The sequence below is a fragment of the Pteropus alecto genome, unplaced genomic scaffold (assembly GCF_000325575.1).
Source record: "Pteropus alecto unplaced genomic scaffold, ASM32557v1 scaffold196, whole genome shotgun sequence".
NCBI lineage: Eukaryota > Metazoa > Chordata > Mammalia > Chiroptera > Pteropodidae > Pteropus > Pteropus alecto.
Window position 1 is genome coordinate 5,710,546 of NW_006439717.1, and position 20,727 is coordinate 5,731,272.

Sequence of the window (20,727 nt, forward strand, 5' to 3'; positions counted from 1 at the left end):
ATTATTATAAAAGTAAGATATTATATGGAGGTAAAAGCTAAATTTTGGCTTCAAAGGTTCTCAAGACAGCTACATCTGCACCACTAAACATAACAATCTAGAAGTTCACATGGTGAGAATTAAGCATTTCTCACTCAGTATAAACTGTGAAATGCATTTGAAAATAGAGTTTTCTATTAAAATTAGCATTTTCTTTCATACCTGACCAGCAACTGCCATCTTGTTACAAAGTCACATTATTTATAGCATGAAGATTATTGAGATAGGCTGGTGCTCTGATCTCCACAAGCTGTCACAGGCTTAGGAAGTCACATCAAATGAGGACAAGTTCCTCTTGGCTCACAGTACAATAATAAGATGGTATAAGACCAGAACACAGCTCATCAGAAGACTGCTTTAAGAGAAGGTTTGGGAAAGTAGAAACTTAAGCTAAATAAAGTTCCCAGGTGCAAGAAATGTCACAATGAGTCCATAATTTCTTAAAGCTTTTCATCTCTCACCCCATATGCCATGGATAGCAAATATTATCAGTATTGCCAAATCCAGTTATCATTTGTTGCATTTATCAACATCTCTCTTTTTCTTTAAATTTGTTTCATTTTTCTTAAGTTCACTTCATGAGTGGCATGCCACTTGTTAAATAAAAATAAGCTTAAAAGTTTTCCATTTTAAGAATTTTTAGATATCTATAAAGTAAGCAGAAATATCCTAGGTTCTTTACAAAAGTATAGTCAACTAACCACGGCTCTTTATCTCGGTCAGACTAAGGACCCTGAACCGAATATGCAAAATTCATAAGAGATGGAAAGGAAAAATAAATTATGTGTTAAATATTCAGGATCAATTATTTTCAAGATCATGAACGTATGAGTTCCTATAAAAAATACATGTCCTTGTTTAGTTAATTCCTAATTTCTGAACTGCCAATTCATTCATATCCTTTTTAGTATTTCCTGTCCGCCTTTTGGCCATTATGATGATTATTTCTATTTCTCTTGGAATATTGATAAGTGGAAAAAAGCAACAAAATGGAAACAAATCTCTGTGGTATCTTGTTAGCAGCTCTTATGGCAGCTTAGTCTCATAGGACACTGAAACTCTCCTATCCAATGAGATCTCTGCTTAATCTGAGGATGATCGGTTTTCATTCTCTCCCCATCTGTTGTTAATGTGTCTAACCAAGACCTTGACCTGCATCTTTGGGGGATTTAAAGAAAAACATAATGTCATGACAAATTTTAACAGCTAGACTCCTAGTGCACTTATAACCTGCACAACACAATTCAACGTAAAAAAGTTATGTGGAGTCATGGTAGGAGCACAGACTTGAGTCGGGGAGCTGGGTCAGCATCTCTGCCTCTGCTAGGAACTTAACTTATGGCCTTTGATTAGTGAAGATTCAGAGCAAATTTCCTCCACCTTTCACAACCATCCCAAGTCAAATGAGACATTCTGTCATCTTTGATACTCATTCAGCACTGTTTCCATATCTTTCATTGGTCTATGTCAATCAATTGTTTGTAAACATATAGATACCTTCTCTATTCACCTCCAACCCTCACCCAACCACCACCTGTAGTTGCCTTGAGAGCAGAAATAAATCATTCATTTTTTATCTTGTTAGTGATTTGAATGGTGCTTGACACATAGAAGGCCTTCAACAAATGTTTGTTGCATAAATGGATAACCACGAGTTCTCACTTCTGTTTTATCAAATAATAATTCATCTTTTCTTCTATAAATATTTCTAGGCACTCATCAGGACTTCTTTTCCTACAGATTGTGTTCTGGTTGTTACCTGGATAATAAATTTTAGGCTGTCTTAAACTAGTAAAAAATTTAGCACTGACTTTAAAACATCACTTTGAGATATCAAATTCTTCTTGATTGTTTAACAAAAATGGGTTCTTAAATGAATTTACCTGCAATTCTCTCACTCCCCAGTAGAATGAGTGCGCACACAGCCACAACCATATTTCTCGCCCCACATGTTCTTCTAGAACCTCACCACCCCTATCAAAAAGTGGAATCTATATTCTCCCCACTTGAAGCTGGGTAGGCCTTGGTGACCACTTTGAATAACAGAGTACAGGTGCAGTGAAGCTATGTGATTTCCAAGTTAGTTTATAAAAGGCAATATAGTTTCCACCTGGCTCTCTCTTAGAACACTTGCTCTCAGAACCCAGCCACTATTTCTGTGAAGAAGCCCAAACCACACAGAGAAGGCTATATGGGGTGGAAGCAAAACCCCCAATCCTCAGTCCTAGCCAAGGTTCCAGTCACATCCAGTGCCTACTGCCAGGCCTGTGAGTCATCACAGAAGCAGATCCTCCTGCCTTCAATCAAGCTACCCTAGCTGACACCGCATGGAGCAGGGACAAGCCTTCCTTGCCAAACTCTGCCCAAATTGTAGATTCATGAGCAAAATAAAGGATTGCTGTTATTTCAAGCCAGTAAGTTTGGGGGTAGTTTGTTACACAGCAGAAAGTAACTGGAACAGTAAGTGCTGTTGTGGGAGCAAACCAGTAGGAACAAAAACTCAATTTGCTTTCCAATTGATTCAAAAGGAAACTCAGAATTTACATGCATTTATATACTTCACATCTTAGAAAATGTTTGTGATGATAGAAAATTTTAAATTTTTAAATAAAAATAAATAAACCAACATGAGTACCGATTCCCTTTTGAATGGAGCCTTTGGCACGTAGAAGCTTTTCCTGTCTTACTACAATTTGGAATTCTGAAGTAGTAAATTTTTCTAATTTTATACGTCTTCATATTTTCTAACCTTTTCTTTTAGTTTATAAGCAAGTCCATGCCTGAGTTCTTATCTCATTTCCTAATACTTTTTAACCACAGCCAGTAACAAACAATACATACTCCCTACCATTATTTTCCAACCACTTCCCCAAGAGGCACAGGTTACATGGGTTCTTAGTCTCTCTTCTACATTATCACAGACAGGTTTTACCAAATGTTTTGCCACTGCATGTCTCCACTTTTCTAGTCGCCCATTTTTGCTTCCATGATGCCCAACTCTTGCCACCTTCCACCCAACCGCTACGCCGATTTTATACCTTTTAGGTATTGTCAATGCAGAACCTCACTTTGGGTAGCAGTATATGTATTGATTATGATAATGCTACCTGTATACAAATAAATCTCAGTGGCTTAGCCAGTGGTGTACTGGTAAAATGACTCCCTCAAATAAAATGCTTTGTAGCATTTGCGAATTCCTATATTATAAATGCTCCAGTCATAATGCTTTCGAGCTACCAACTTGATGCCAATGACCTTAGAAAAGTCTCAACCCAATGTATAAAATCTATCAACCATGGGTAAGACTAAGAAGTGAGTTCACAGGGAGCCAGGCTGATGAAGGCTCTGCCATGTTCAGCATATGTTTTCCAAGGTGATCTTAAAGCCAACATCCATCCAGCAGTCAGAAGAAAGGAGAGTAGAGGATCCCAAGGGAGGATTTTATGGGTCACTTCCGGAAGTGATGCATATAACTTTCAGTCATATTTCATTGGCCCAAATTCTGCTAACAGTTATACCTAACAGCAGAGGAGGCTGGGGAATTCTGTATAGCTGTGTGTCATGGTGGAAAGAAAAACAAGTTAGGCAAACACCTAGCCAGCCTCTGCCACATTGCCCTAGATCCAAGTTTCAGCCCATCAGTCATTAACATCTTATCAACAGTCACTCAACAATTCAGTTTCCTTAGCCACAAAAAAAGGGAAATTACAGTCAATACAGTCTAAAGGTAGCCTAATATCATCAGGAGTTACACAATAATTGTTGCTGGAAGCACTGAGCAAATGTATCTCTGATTGACATTGTAGGAAGAGGTACAAAATATGCTCTGTGTGGCCATGTGCTACTAAGTTCATGGTGAAGGTGGCTCATCCAAGTTATAGTAACAGAACCACTAGTTTTTTTTTTTTTAATCTGCTCATGCAACCTTGGACACCCAGGATAACAAGGAAAACACTGAACTTGGAACGTAGAGAAAGTTTCACAATGAGTTTAACTCTTTTAAAAAGACAGAGTTCAAGAGGTCTGGGACTCCCATTCCAGTTTTGTCACTGTCAGCTCTCTCTGATTCAAGTCCCTGGGTAAACTTAGAACAATTATATCTAATTCACAGAGTAGTGGTGATTAATTTAAATAATTATTACAAAATACTGGCACACGGAAGATACTCAGTAAATGTTATTTCCTACTCCCCCCCTCACCTAACTCAAGGCATGTCCTAGTAGGCAAACTTAGTTTCTGGTTCTCTTCCACAGATCTTTTTAGCACCTCTACCTCTTGACATGATCTATCACACATTCTGAAGTCTTCCTCTCTTTCTCCAAGAAAATTTCTGTGGCCTTTCTGTCTGGGGCATAATGGCTCTCTACAAAGCTGGTTAATGGGTTTAGCAATTCTTGCACATTTTGGAGGGGAGAGGGTCATAGATGCTAAATGTCTTGCAATACTCAAGAAATTCCATACTACAAAAAATTATCCTGCCATGATGTCAATAGTGCTTACCACTGTCAGGAATTCTTTAATAGAGAAATTTCGAAAAGTCTTATGGTGAAGACACGGAGAGAAAGGACTTCTTTGTGATACCATATGATGGCCACTCTTCTGTCTCTATGTAGTCTTTGGCTAGCCCATCTCCCTTATATAGTTCTGTAAGAGAAAAAAACCTTGCGCTTCTATCTTCCCCCCAAGTAACTGGACCATGTCCCACCACACTCTTACCCCTAGAACTCTGCCCACTCTTTCTACACATCTGACCTCATGGTCTAACCACATATAATAAACTCTGTGGTAATCATCTCATGGGTTAAGGCCATTTCTTTTCACTTAAAGTGGTGATGATTGACCTGGGAAGCAATAATTAAATCTGGGTATAGATAAACAGCAGGCAAACTTGCACAACCAAATGCCTCATTACAACCTGGTCAAAGTTAAAACAAACGACACAAAAACCCCTCACTCAAGTGTGTTTAGTTCAAAGACAATCACTTCTAAGTGTAAAACGGCCTCCTATTCATTTGGATATCATAAAGTTAGAAGTTTATGCTGCCTAATTTAGAAAACTGTTCACTGATGCATATTTATATTTCTGTTTAAAAACTCGAGTGTTAAATCTTTTCCCCTAAAGAGACATTGAGTTGATCAAAGATACAGGATTGTCCTAATTCTTTTCAAATGTAGACCATCTTTTAAAAGTTACAGCAGGAAACTTGTCTATGATTAAATAAAATTAACTCATATGATGCTTGCAATTTAAGATTCTTATCTTTTTGATAGTACTAATCTCAAAGCATTTTATTACTGGATCAAGTCCTTTTTCCCATAGCATGGGTTCTATATCCAGGATCTAGCAGGTCACAGGTTTGCCTTTCAAAGTATACAATTTATGGAATAAAACTCCTCCAAGGCTGAGCTAAAAAGCACAGAAGGTTCTGGAGTGCAGCAGTCTGCCTTAAATCCTGTGTATTCACAGGCACTGGGCATCTGGCCCTCTGGCTCCAAACCAGGGAAGTTGCTTCAGAATGAGCTGGTTCGTCCCTGGGGTGATTTAACCTTCACTCCTCAGACAGAGCTCATTTAAGTATTTTGTTCTTCAGATCCAGTTTTTGGCCCCCTTGTTCTGGAGGGGCTCTCTAAACCTCTTATTTTTTGTCTTATGACCCACAGAGGACCTCTCTAATTAGAATGGAAGAAGCAGATGAAGCTGTACCTAATCACTTTTCCATGAGGCTGAAATCTCTGACATCTCCTCTGCCTTTCAGCTGGGACATTTTGAATCAGCCATAACTGGTCTGATTTTCCCCATTTGATGTGATTACATGAGCGCAGTGTATCAGGAGGCCTAAACAAGACACACAGGGTGGTTGCGAACTAGGGCTTCTTATTCCTTAAGATTAAAAGATATATGATAATTCTGCTTCCCAAGGCCCGAGGCATCAAATTTCTCTCAGTGCAGACTTCCCTCAAATTGGAAAGGAACTGTTATTAAAAACATTATTAATGATCTTCTCTTTCCAAGTAGGGCCCCACTGCCCCTCAGTCAGACAGAGCTGCTTTCCTGCTGCCTGAAGACCAGTTCTTTGGAAACTAGACAGCATCTCGAAGGAGAAGGATATACCTGGTCATACGTATTCTCACTGGGTCCTTTCCTGACTCCGATCCCCACCATGATGCTGCCCAGTAAATGACTGGCAAAAATCAGTCCTCTCCACCAATGACTTGATTGGAAGGAGTACTGTCTCAAACCTTATCTCCCATCTACCTCACAATCATCTAAGAGGGCCATATTATTTCTTCCACTTCACACATGGGGAAACAGTGGTCCTGCTTCTATAAGTGACCAAGAGTCAGGGGAAGCAGAACTCAGACTCAGACTGGAACCCGCTGTCTGGCCCCAGGACCAACTTCCGGCCACTGCCCTGCAGCTGGCTTCGCTTATTGGCTCCCTTTCTGGCAGCAGCAGGGGTGCCTTCTGTGCCTGAGCCGTTGTTTACTGAGTGGTGCTGGTGAGTTGACTGCATGAAGCCAGCGAGCATTAACTTGCAACTAATGTAGGTCTCTTCAGCTTTGTCTATGACGTTTTTTCATCGGACAAAGCTATATAGGACACTAGTTTGGGTATTTATTTTCATTCAGCCTCCAGACCACAACTGGAGAGCATGTTGCTGCTGGTTCTTAGCAGGTCAATTAGTGGGTGAATGCTGGTATCCTCCGGGAACCATATCCTACTTTACAATATTTGGCCTACACAAACACCTTTAAATTATAGGAATTGCACTATAACATATTACATACCCGGGTCCATACAATCAAAGGGAACTACCCTAATTATGTTCCACAAAAAAAATGGCTCAATGAGGTCCTGAATTTTGGGGGTAATTAAGGGCAAACCAAAGCTGCTTGTCAGAATTACCCAGTTGCATGTGATTTTCTGTGCTCTGTAGACAAGCCCTATAAACTTTAGTAATTCTTTTGTGTACTTTATATATTTTCATATATGTTTATCTTTACAGGCTTATGTAAATTTTTACATTTTACAGGCTCAGTTACTTCTGTGGGTACTTCCAGACTTAAATGAAATGGTTGCTTCATGAACTACAGATTCAACATTTATAAGATTCATCACTAAAGGCAGGAGTGGGCCTTCTCAAAAACAGATTGTCGATTCACTCTTCTGCCTAGGACATTGACGACACACACTAGGAGCAGCATGTGCAGATGGTGTAAGACCAGCAGACAGAATCCTCCAACTGCAGGAGGAGAACACCCTAATTGTTATTTCAGTGGCCTTTGGCATTTCATTACTCTTGCCACTGAGTTGCACTTCTTCCTTTCCCTGCAACTAAATCATTCTGAATAGGGAAGAAATATAATAAACTAAAATTGAATGGATCTGTTCTTCTCTCTTCTATGAAAGCAACAACGGGCTGTGTTAAATATTATCCTCTGACTTTTTATTGTAATATTTTCCTGCATCTAATCACTTTCTCTTCTGCTGTCTACAGCTGAATAGACAACTGGAAGTCAGCTGCATAGCATCCAGTGCAATGGGTTTTTTAAATGGTTTGCTGCCTGCTAATTGTGTGACATTGTCCCTCATTCTGTTCTGTGAATGGACTATCCCGTATACTGGAGCTGAGCAGACAGCTCAGCAGTTTGCCACCACTGGTTTTCTAGACAAGCAAGCATTCCCTCTGTCATCCCTGCAGTCAAGGTTAGGAAACCAGGAAGTAGAGAGCTGGGAAAAGTCCTAACTTCTAGGATGTCCCAGTGCTGAAGTTCTCACTAGGGCACCACTGTCCCAAATCATCAGAGTTCCCTCCAAAACCAATGTCCAGTCTCATCCTCATTAATAGTTTTGGTCACCCATGTGAATTCTTTTTACTGCCAGAGGTGGGGGGGAAATGCCTTCATTTTTATGATTTTTTAACTCTGTCATTAGAAATGTTTGAAGCAGCATTCCACCCTCAGGTTGCATTGTGTGGTTATGAACTTCATTTGATCACTGCTTCATCAATTTGACACTGACTGCGGCAATTTATAACTGTTCCAGCTTTCCATCTATTATGGGACCTTCTGCATTGGAAAAAGAAAGAGGGGGAGGGGAGACCTCTGCTGCCCAGGGGAAGTTTAAAAGAATGTGATGTCTTGTTAAAACTTGAAGGGACAGTGAACAGAGGGAGAGGGAATCTCTGAAAACAGCAAACCAAAGCCCAGTAACGAATAAAGCCTTGCTCCTGCTGTGAGCATCAGTGACCTGGCATGTCCTGCAAGGCTGGGGAGTGAATAATTCACTGTGGAGTCATAGGCCTCCTGGTAGGCCACAACATTGCTTTGTCTTACAAATATGTTCTCCCACATAATCAGACTTGACAGGCAGGTTTTCTCCAGAACTGTTTAAACAAAAGCCCTGTGTGGTGGAAAGAGAACCTTGTGATTTTGGCACAGGGCTCCCAGCACTGAGATTCCTGGTGAGTACTGGGCTTGCTAATAAATCGGCAAGCATCAAAGCAAAGGCAATCACAAACGGAACAGGTAAGAAGACACCAAGGCCTTATTCACCTCTGATATAAGTGTGATGAAGTCAGGCAAGAATGCATTTTCAACACACATTCCCATTGAAGGCATGTTCGTTGACTAACTTGGACCCACAAAATGAAGAAAGTATAGTGTAGCTGAGACTCTCAGGTGACTTTTTGACCTTGACTCTTGCAATTTAATTAAAATATATAAAAACGTGTCTCTCTTTGAATTAAGAACCAGAAAATCATTGAGATTGTTTAGTTGAATTTACTCTTTCTGGTAGCTTGAAAGTAGACTATAGAGGGTTTTGGGAGGCTAGGGCAATTGGTTGGTTCTCTTTGGTTTTAAAAGAAGGAGGACCTTAGTGTGAGGCCAAAGAATAAAATAGCCTGAGTTCTCCACCCCTTTTTTTCCTGTAAGAGGACCAGGCAGCCATGAAGAGATGAATGAAACAGAAAGAAGTTAGAGCCAGCCTCAAAGAACATCTCGCAGACTTACCTCATTCCGTGTGTTCCCTTTTGCCATCTGAGGAAGGGAAGTACCACAAAGACCTGGAAAAATACAGAGAGATTACTCCTATAGGGTATCTGATACCTCCTCCTAGAGATCGGTATTTCTGTAACTTATCTGATATTCTAAGTACAAGAAGGGGATATGTTGTGTTTGAACCAAGTTTTACCTGGTTCTGAATTAACACTTAAGCATAACTAAATTGCTTATTGATATGTATGTACCAAAAACTGGAAATTAAGCTAAACAGATCTTGAAACATAGACTCCCAAGCAAAGCTCCCAAAACTTTGAGTAGAGACTCAGACCTTGGCCCATCTCATGGGAAAAGGCTCTAAAAACCCTAAAACAAGGATAGCACATGTTTGTTAATTTTCATAATTTTCTTAATTTTCACAATTTGCTGTTTAAACTTAATTTTAGGATTGAGAATCACAAAATATCTTTATAGGATTTGATTAGAATTACACTAATTTGAGAGCTATCATCTTTATAATATTGAATTGTCTTAGTCATGTACATTACTTTCTCCATTTATTCAGTTTTCTTTTATGTCTCTCAATGTTTTATCTTTTCTCCATGAAGATTCTGCACATTCTTTATTAGATGTATTTCTATCTACTTTCTATTTTTCGTTCTTATTGGAAAAGGGATATTTCAATCTATTTCATTTCCTATTTGTTCCAGAACGTTATTGGTATTTTTATGTTGATCTTATAGCCACCGACTAATGTTGCTTAATTTTTATTATTTCTAAGAATTTCCTCATACATTATTTTTTGCTCTTCCAGGTAATGAATCCTATTACCTGCAAATAAGAATAATTTGCTATCTTCCTGTTTAATCATTTTTTCTTTCATTTGCCTTGTTTCATTGGCTGGAATCTCTGGTACAAAGTTGAAAAGAAATATGAACTAAGGGCACCCTTGAGTTCTTCCTGACTTAATGGTTATGTTGCTAAGGTCTCACTATTAAGAATGATGTTTAGTTCAGATGTCTGGCAGGTACGCTTCATTAGGGAAAGGAAATCTTCTATCCTTATTTTATAACAGTTGTAATCAGAATTGTCATTATATTTTATCAAATGCTTTTTCTGCATCTTTTGAGATGATGAAAATTACCAGCAGTCTGTGGTACTTTTTATAATTTTAATCCAAAGACTCATGTCTCTCTTCAATTGGGGGACATTTTTTAATCATCATCTTTTGAAATACTGATTCTCCAACATTATCTCTATTTTATTCTTCTCAAATGCCTTGTAAAGATATTTTGGAGGCTTTTAGTCATTCTCTTTTTTTTGTAACTGTTCTTTTTTCTTAAATTTTTTCTTAACTTTTACCAGATCTGGTTTCATAATTTCTCATCCTTTTTAATGAAAATCATTCTTTCATTTATCTCTTTGAGCATTCTAAACATACTTATGTCAATGTTTTATTCAGACTACTTTATGAAGTAAACTCATGAAGATTAGTTTTGTAACTGTTGCTTTTATATTACTGAACTTTTGATTTATTTATTCCTTTTGGAAATTGTTATGCATCTGGTAAAAAGAGTGTATAGCAAAGCTTCACTACAATTGAGTTCATAAAATAAATGTATACAAATAAAATACATGTTTAACAGGTTACATATTAAAATTCTGCATAAGTCTTATGCCTGAAAGAAGTATTTTATTTCAAAAAAAAAAGTTTGAAAACCACTGTAATCCACTAGAATCTCCAGTCCTGGGGAATACAATTTTCCTTAGAGCACTCATTTTAAGAATGCAATAGTTAGTGTTTTAGGTACATTTCATCTTGTAAGAGAAGGTTTTCTCCCACCTGGGCTCATTACTTACTGAGGAGAGGGGATGCCAACATTGTGCTGAGGCAGTTCTACGCAAAAGAAAGTCCAAAAGTGGAAACCAGAGACTTCTGTAAGGCCAGCGTCATGCTTTCTCACTCGTGAGCACAGCATCCTCTTACTCTCATGTCCCTCTTTAAGGTTATGCTTTCTTGACTCTTTTTCCTATTTAGACTTATCTTACCTTGAACATATCTTTCAGCTTTTAATCTTCCATCTCAACCTAGACAGGCAAGGGGCATGCTCATAGCTGGCACATGCACCAACCTAGCTCTTCCCAACCAATGAGATTTGAGACCAAAGCCTCTAGAACAAACAGGGTGTATTTGTTCAAATTTTTATCTCTGTTCTGCATTCTTCTCTTCAGAATCTATAGTAGCACTTGTGAAATAATTGAATATTTAGCTTAAGGCTTCTATATTCCTCTTCAATTATCCAAAAGAAGTCTCAATACCAAGACTTGCCCTGGAAACAAAACCAAAAGTCACCCCACACCCCATCTTGTCACTACCACATTCCAAAAGTCACTCCACATTCCCTGCCTTGTCACTACCCTAATCAGAGACATAGCAAAGCACCTGAGGAATACTTGATTCAACCTTTTCCCCAATCCTGGAGAAAAGATTTGGAGACCCTCATGATGTAGGGTTCTAGCAGGGCCATTGTAATGAAATGACTACAGGAAAGTTCTAAGACTCCCTGCCACTCGGTTCCTGTCTCTCAGATCAAGAAGTTGTCAGGCACTTCCAGCCCTTTCAGACTTCAATTTTTCTTCCCATGAACAGAACTAAATAAGTTATTTTCACAGAATTATCCTGGTTTTTTTGATTAACACTATCCCACATTGTTCACCACTCTGTAGTCTCTCTCTCTCTGGCCTTCAACAATCCTCTTTTTTCCCAGAAAGTATTCACAAGGTATACATACTTCTGTAATCACAGTGCCAAGAACTTCCTAATTTCCTTCAAAACATCGAAAGCCTCCTACAATGTCCCCAAAGACTGTTCCTGCTCCACTGACCTCATCTTGCATGGAAACCCACAAGGCACACTGTAGAACCATACTAGCCACCTTAAGCAGTACAAAAGTGGTACAGCACATGATCAGAGAAATGGTCTTTGAAAAGCAAGGGTGAATAAATGCTCCCTGAACCCCAGACTCATCACACGTAAAGAGGGCTGATGGTATCTGCTTTTTTGTGATCATTGGGAGAATTAAGTAAAATAATTCTAAAGCAGAGCAGGTGCTCAGAAAATGGTATTCTCATTCTACTCACAATCAAGGCCCATTACCCACATGGTAGAATAGGAGACGAGACAATTCTTAATCAGAGCTACCTGTCTGTGGTAGAGAGAACATTTAGTCAGCCTATATTAAACACTTTCTTTATGCCAGTCATTCTTGTAAGCACGTTGCATAGTGCTTATTATCTACCACCTTATAGATGATGTTTTGGAGACCTAGAGTGGTTAATCCAGTCACCCAAAACTGCAGAGACAGGTTAAGTTTAAGAGGATCAGCTATAGATACCAGAGTAAATAAAACTTGTATGTGCTGAAAGTTAGCAAAAGTATACATATATAAAGGACTGAGGTTTGTTTGGGTACAGAGAGAAATTAGATATAGGAAGTAACCCAAATGACATAAGACTGACATAACAAACTTAGATATTTGGGTCATATATCAAGCATTGTAGAAATACGTGTAGAACATAGGAATACATGTGAAAAGGCAGTTGGGAATGTGAACACAGAAGTACACAAAGGTGTAATCTGACCAGAACATAAACAATGGACCAAGAGTTCAGTTTTTAGTCATTCTGAGCTAAATTTACTGTTAAAAACTGTTAAAAATAAGGAATGATCTCTATCACATCCAGACTGAGAAAAGTTCAAGTTTTGCAGACCAATTTAAATGTTTAATCTAATCAATTTTGAAAAACTTGAGGTTATCCGTGAATATTTATGAAGGATCTTGTTGTGTTCCTAAACTTTAAAAGTGATATCACAAGTTTCAATTTCTTCCTAAAATGCAAACAAGCTACTCATATTATTAAATGTTGTGTTTTTGTCTCTTAAACAGTCTGAATGCTGGTCTCAAGTCAAACCCACATCTCTTTTCCCACTATGCAGTTAAGTCCCTATCTAGCTGAGTATCATACCAGGGGCACAGCTGAATCAACAATAAGAGAAAAGGACAGACTTAAACTGGCCCTGGGGGACAGACTGAAACTGGCCCTACCAGGCGAAGCGGGCAGTCACTTTGTTCCATGTGACAGGGAGACACTCACTGCAGGAAGCAGAGCCCAGTGTCCAAAGTACCAGGCAATGGACAATAGATGTGGTCCAGTAGACCTGTCAGTATCAGGAAGCCTCATCAGGGAGGCCTAACATGGAATCTAGGTGCTAAAACAGGAGATAGAGCAGAGCTAGAGGATCCAGGAGGAGCTGGTAGTTGGCAATGAAGGCAGGAATCAAGCATAAGAAAAGTCTGTCTTCACATAGCAGAAGAGTGTAATTTCTAAAAGCAAAGACCCAGATGTGACTGTGTTCACATCTCAGCAAGGGCTCAGTGATATTAGGCAAGTTATGCAACCTCTTTGAGCCTCCACTTATCTACTTATAAATGGGGATGTTAATATTATCTACTTTATAAATTCTCTGTAAAGACTGAGTAGGATGATGTATGTAAAGCACTTAGTACTGTACCTGGCACATAGTAAGTACTAATAGATGATGATGATTGATGATGATGATGATGATGATGATGATGATGATGATTCAGGGCTTCTGTCACCTGTCTGTGAATAGTGAACTGATCCAGGCACTGGAAAGTAAACCAACAAGAGCAGGAGAGGAATCAGCCTTCGATGGACTGGGGCTCTAGGCGACTTTGATGAGGAGTCAGGCATTTGGGAACAAGATGCACCAGGGATACGAAGATTGGATGAGGGCACAAAGGAGAAGTATCGGAAGCTCAGTTTTCAGAGGTGGGACACAAGTTCTAAGCCAGACACAAAGCTAGACCAGCAGAAACAGTGATTTGACACTGAACCCCAGAGTCTTGGGTGGAGCTCCTTCATGCCTCTGTGGAAGGTCAGGGCTGAGCTGGCAGGGGGTGGGGAGCAGCTAGTGAAGACAATAGAGGGTAGAGACCAAAGCAGGTGAAACTCCTGAGCTAGCGTTCTCTACACTCTACACTCTCTGTGCTCTCTAGTTTGTTATCTCCTCTTCTGCACAATGCATTCACTAGGCAACTGGATTCGATTATCTACAATGGTAGATAATGAGGTTCAGTACTCGTTCCCCCAGGGACATGTATCACAGGATTTCAGATTAAGTTTTACAGTAATAAAGCAGCCATGAAAACGTGGTTGTCCCAGATTCCTGCTCTCCAAAAAAATGTTATATCTTCCAGACATGATACATTTAAGAGTGAACATCATAAGTTTAGAGTGTATATTTACTTGATTCTGTGTTCACAGGAAAGCCTGCAATTAGCTTAAAGTGAAAAGTTTTGAGGAGTTGCAAAGACATAGCAACCTATGTCTTTAATTAAGTAGGTTTGTAAACAGACACCAGGCAAATGCCTAGTGCTCCAGAATCACAACTTTCCTTATGAAGTGTCAGCCTGGTTGGTCAAATCCTCAAGATAGACAGACATTCTCACTAGCATAATATTGTTTCATACCAATACCATACATAGCTTTGAGTTTAGTCTAAGAAAAGAGTATGCAACTGGTTTGGGCTCAAGAAAACTGTGTGATTACAAAGACCACTCCCTTACACCTTTTAATTTTTTTTACAGTTCCTCAGAACAGATATATAGTGGTTTTCTGGCTGCCTAGCAAGAAACCTGGTGACCCCTAAGCTATCCTGGCACAGCCTCAGAAAATTTTTAAGATGAGTTGAAGTCAAGGAAAAACTGATCTGAGTAATTAAAAGACACATAAACAAAAGATCACTTACCAAGATGACTTGAAACCCTTTATTAATACCATTGCAAATTGTGCTTTAGGGAGAACAAAACAATAAAATATTATAGTAAGTAAACACACATTGCATTAAAAGTAATATCAGAGCCACGGACTTTGCCAGTTCTGCCACTATAATTTCTATAATATTTATTATTTTTAGCTTGACAAAAGCCCTGAGAAGCCACTCTTTGAAACAATGATCTTTGTTACAGTGTAGGGGCAATGATGTAACACAACAAGGTCTAACAGGACCCAAAACAAAATTCAAGGAGGACTCCCTCTTTGTTGTACACCATGTACCCATATACACACGCATGCACGTGCGTGCACACACACACACGCACGCACACAAATCACACAATCTATCTTTCTCCACTAAGCTGAGTGTATTGGTTTGGCTAACAGGGTTAAGTTCTTAAGCAAAATGGAAGAGTACGCTCTTTATGGAATAGAGAAAGAAGCTATCACATGACAAGAGAGAACACAAGAAGCTTTTCTACAAGAGAGAGGACACACTTACATACTCTATCAGCAAAGGGAAGGACACATAAAAGCCTCTTTTCCCTGCCCACTGTGAGGGCCCCTCACAGACAAGGACTTGGAAAAAAAAAACTGCTGGATCCAACATTACCCAGAGTCACCACTGGGTAGACTAAAGCCAATCCAGAATTTAGAATGATGAACTCAAGGTCGATCTCATGTATAGTAATGAAGAGAAGTTTTCCCAAATCATTAAGATCCTCGGTGAAGTCAGATAGGAAAATCACCAGTAACAGAAATGCTGAACTGCGTTTGGGAGGCTTGCAAGGGGACAGCAAAAGCAGTATTTGCTGAGACTCACTATGAGCCATAGACAATGCTGTTCCCTTTACACGGCTATATTATTTAATGGCTACATTATTCAATAGTTACATTATTTAACTATGAAGCAGGGAACATATTCCTGTATTCCATCAGAAAAATGCAAGAAAGTACAGATTTCCTCAAGGGTAAGCTAACCCCAAGCCCTACTCAGGAAATGCCAACCCAATAACATTTTGGCAGTCATATCATGAGCCAAAATTCCCTACGCATGGGATGTAAGTATTCTCCATCTTCCTTGTTGTGTGGTCAGAATTCAATACTGGAAGTCAGAGCATGCTTAAAGAATTTCTATTACCATCAAATTAATGAATCAGATTTCCTAGAGGAAATTAAAATGATCCCTTACATTTGCATTATGCACTTTAGTCACGTAATAAACATTTATTGAGTGGGATACAAAAAGAGCAAGACATTCCTCTGCCCCATCCAGAGATAATGCCGAATATCACAGACAAGCAAGCAGGCAAATACAATGATGTGGGATAGAGAAAGGAGAAGCTGCTGGAAAAGAACACTGGAGGGTGCCCAATCCACCCTCCCAAAGGACTCCCTCCCTATAAACTTCCAAACACCCTCTAGTACCAGGTGTCATTGTCAGTTTTACAGTTGAGGAAACCAAGAATTAGAAAAGATAAGTGCCTTGCCTAAGTCAAACATATATATTCAGACAGGGAGTCTTGATCACATCACGCACACCATACAGCATCTAAGCACGAAATCTTTTATCCCTAGAGCAATAATTTATTGAACAGGATAGATTACTGGAAAGGGTCAATACTGTTTTCAAAGGTCCCTAAGTTAATCTCACAGACTAATTTTAGAGCTAGAAGAATGTGATTAATATTTTTAAGTCTCTATTTTAGTCTTACCTCTTAATCCCACAAAATTATGAAGCTGTCTCAAATCCTCTTGGGAGGAAACACCAGGAACTCTACTTTTGTGTCTGGGCATCTTCTCTATTAATATGAACTACAGTTGACCCTGACATTCACAAAGACTAACATCATGAGAATTTTGAATACACATATTTGCAAGTACCTCTATGTCATATAATTTTCTCCATAAAATGTAGTCTTTTATTCACTCCTTCATTTAAGAAGCATTTTATTGAAGGCCTGCTATAGGCAAGCAATAAAATATAGCTGAACAATTTAAGTGATCCCTTTAGAGCAAAAAATACCACAGCTGGGTTAAGAACAGATACCAAGTGGTCAGCTAGGCTCATTCACCAGTGAAATGACTCATCTCAATGTATCAGAATCACTACACATGCATTCAAATCCCTGCTTCAGAAAAACTATAAATACTACATGGATTTTTAGGTCATTACTATGTAATTGAAAAATATAAGTTTTAAATATGTTGAATTTATAAATGTCATAAATTCTTGTACTTGACTCTGGATACTTGGATTCTAATGCTGTTTGGCTATGAAGCAATAGGTCAATCATTTGACTTCTCTGTGCCTTAGTTTACTTATCAGAAAAACTGAAGTTGAGGTAGATAATCACTAAGATTTCTCCCAACTCTAGTGATTTCATGTTGACTACAGGCAGCTTTTGAATTATAATTTTAGTATCAAGGGCTATCTTAGTCTGTTCGGGTTTCTATAGTAAAATACCACAGACTGTGTGGGATATAAACAAAAAAATTTATTTCTCACAGTTCTGAAGGCTGGGAAGTCCAAGATCAAGGCACAGATTTGGTGTCTGGTGAGGCTCCTCTTCTTGGTCATATAGTGGAAGGAATGAAGGAGCTCTCTGAGGTGTCTTTTATAAGAGCACTAATATCACTTATGAAGTCTCCATTCTCATGACCTAATCACCTCCCAGAGGCCTCACCTCGTATGAATTTTGGGGTAACACAAACATTCAGTCTGTTGCAAGGACATTTATCTGTTAGCAGTAATATACACAATATCACCTCTCAATTCATTTGCATTGAAAATATTTTTTATTCTCTTCAAGGAATAATCTTTTAAATTTTTTCTCTATTATACAATTGTAAAATCTGGAAAATAAATGCTTATGATTGCATATAACAGAGAAGCAGCAGCTGCGGCAGCCATACCAACCAAGCAAATAAACATTTCGCTGTTTCCATGAAATCAAGTAGCCAAAATATATTTTTTATAATCAACTGTACTACAGCGGTTCCCCCTTTTTTTCAGTTTCACTTTCCAAGGTTTGAGTTACCTGCAGTCAACCATGGTCTAAAAATATTAAATTGAAAATTCCAGAAATAAAAATATGTATACATTTTAAATTGCATGCCGTTCTGAGTGTGTGATGAAATCCCACATTGTTCACTTCATCCCACCCAGGATGTGTCACACCCTTTTGTCCAACGTTGCCACACTGTGTACACTCCCCGCCCACCAGTCACCATCTTGGTTGTCAAATCAGCTGGCAAGGTATAATATATCTCAGTGTCTGTACTCAGGTAACTCTTACTTTGCTTAATAACGGCCCCAAAGCATAAGAATAATGATGCTAGAAATTTAGATATGGCAAAGAGAAGCCATAAAGTGCTTCCTTGACATAAATAGGTGAGTAGAGTACAATGAGATATTTTGAGAGAGAGAGAAAACACATTCACATAACTTTTATTACAGTATATTGTTATAATTGTTCTAGTTCAGTTTTATTGTTGTTAATCTCTTACTGTGCCTAATTTATAAACCAAACTTACTCATAGCTATTTATACAAAGGAGTAAGCATAGTATATATAGAGTTTGGTACTATTTGTGGTTTTTGGAATCCACTGGGGGTCTTGGAATATATCCCCTGCAGATAAGAGGAGACTGCTGTAAGGCTTCGTGGAATGCAAGGTGCTCAGTTCTTCGATATATAAAAATTCAAAAGCTATATAAAAATATTCCAACCCTTGGGCCATACTGTAATCATATTTCTCTTACTGTTTATAATTGCTTTTAAGTGTATGAGAAAAATCTAAATCTAGATCATCATTTTCCAAAGTTGTCCCACAATTACTGTTGCACGTTTGCTACTAAAAGCTGTACAATGCCTTTCTCAAGCTTGCATAATGGTAGTGATAAAACTGCTGCTAATGATTAATATTCATTGGCTGCCACAATATGTCTACAAAACCATATGTGCAGTATAAGCTTTCCAGCATCAGAGACTCAAAGACAATATGTTTCACATAGCAGGACAGTCAACTACAAATACAGTGATCACAATCAAAGGTTAGTTTAAAGCATTGGTCACAAACTGGGCTTTCCGTGAACAGGATACAGCTCACAGAGGTAGGCTTTAAATGTTTTTGATTTAGTTGCCAACATTTAAAACCTGGGATGTGCAACATTTTAAAAATCAGATTTCTTACTTCACTTGAATGGGAAGATCTGGCAAGGCCCACATTTCCACATTGTAACAATGGATTGGAATTGGCTAGCCCCATAGTAGGGCTTCCCCACCTCCCCACTTTATTTGTTTACAATATTGTTCTTATAGACATCAACTTTTCAATCCTTGTTTAAGCCTATTTTTAAATACCCTTTTGGGAAGAAGTATGAACATCATCGCCTAAGTTAACTCAGAGGAGCATGGTTCATTGCCTGTGTCTGGCACAGAGTGGGCATGCAGAAATGTTTGGTGGACCAAATTGAACTGAATGCAATACAAAGGAAAACACTGGATACCCAGGTTTTGCATTTTGTGACTTCTAGAAAAGTTAGAAAGAATCCATTTCAATAAGTGGATACTATAACCATGAGTATGGGCTCCTTTGCCACACTGGCATCCAATGGCAGTGACCTATTGCCCATCTCCACAACATGTTGTGCACCCGAACACTCTCATTAAAATAATGACTTCCTCAAACATCCAAAGTTCTTCAATCAACACCAGCATCAAAGCCATGTTGATGGCAGCAAGGGCCAAGACGTTTGGGATTGTATGTATCATCTGCTCCCTGCAGTGAGTAGTACCTGCCATATTGTGGAAAATTAAGAAAGTATTCCAAGCACTGTCCCCTAAGCTACTGAGGTGATGAACTTGATCCCTACATTCTACAGACTTGTTGCATTAATGAGCTCCCACAACAAAATGCAAGCAAACACATGAACGCGTGCACATACACACACCACACATACACATGCTGAGGTTGTGTGCTTGCAAGAGTAGAACAACGGCATAGAAACAGCCCTTATAGGTGATCTGTTCATGCCTTTCTAGCCAAGAAGTTTCAAACAAATATGATACATTTATCACATACTGTCTAAGTAAGAAGTTTGAACCTAGGTAAAATCTTCATATTTGCAAGTGACATTGAGTTAAGACACAACATCTCTCTAGGCTTTTATTTCCTTAACTGTAAAAAGACAGGATTAGAGGTTCTCAAATATTTTAGTGAAAAAAAAAAAAAGATGGCAGAACACATTTTCCCTAAAGAAATCTTACTTAGAACCACATCATATAATACGAAAGTCGATCTGTTCTTGTTGAAAGGGACTGAGTCTCCCTTCCTGCCCCCTTCTCCAACACCCAAACTCTGGGGAAACTATGAAACCCATTGAACAAATTATTTCAAAGGTTCCTGGCAGCCCTGACCTTCTATGACACTGTAGGCTAAACTCGGTAATGCATATTTGTAGCCCATGTAATTTTGGATATGATATGGCTAAATAGCAACACCTTTTAGCTGCTTTTGTCAGGCATTGGCAGAAGGCTTCTTATGGCTTTTCATAGAAAGTATTAGAGCTTTCAGGATTTTGCCCAACGAAGGACATGTTTCAGTGCAGTTATCCTTGTGCCGGAAACAACAGATCACAAAGCTTCCCACCACCAGAGCATTGAGCAGAATGAAGAACTCAGAGAGCAAGATGGAATGAAAGAGCAGAGCCCAGAATGGGACACAGAAGTAGACAATATGCCACATCAAATATTACTTTATCAAGACATTTCTGTCTTTATCTATGCCATACACATTTACCCATTTTCTGTGAAAACTAAGAC

At 38.8% G+C, this 20,727-nt stretch overlaps 1 long non-coding RNA gene across 4 annotated transcripts in view; it reads right to left on the minus strand.

Moving 5' to 3' along the window:
• Positions 1 to 20,727, minus strand: part of LOC112483844 — a 161,260-nt gene that overhangs the window by 50,469 nt on the left and 90,064 nt on the right. For all 4 annotated transcript variants that reach the window (XR_003047806.1, XR_003047805.1, XR_003047804.1 and 1 more), the window contains exon 2: positions 9,055 to 9,107. This is a non-coding gene — a long non-coding RNA (uncharacterized LOC112483844). The remainder of the gene's footprint in view (positions 1 to 9,054; positions 9,108 to 20,727) is intronic.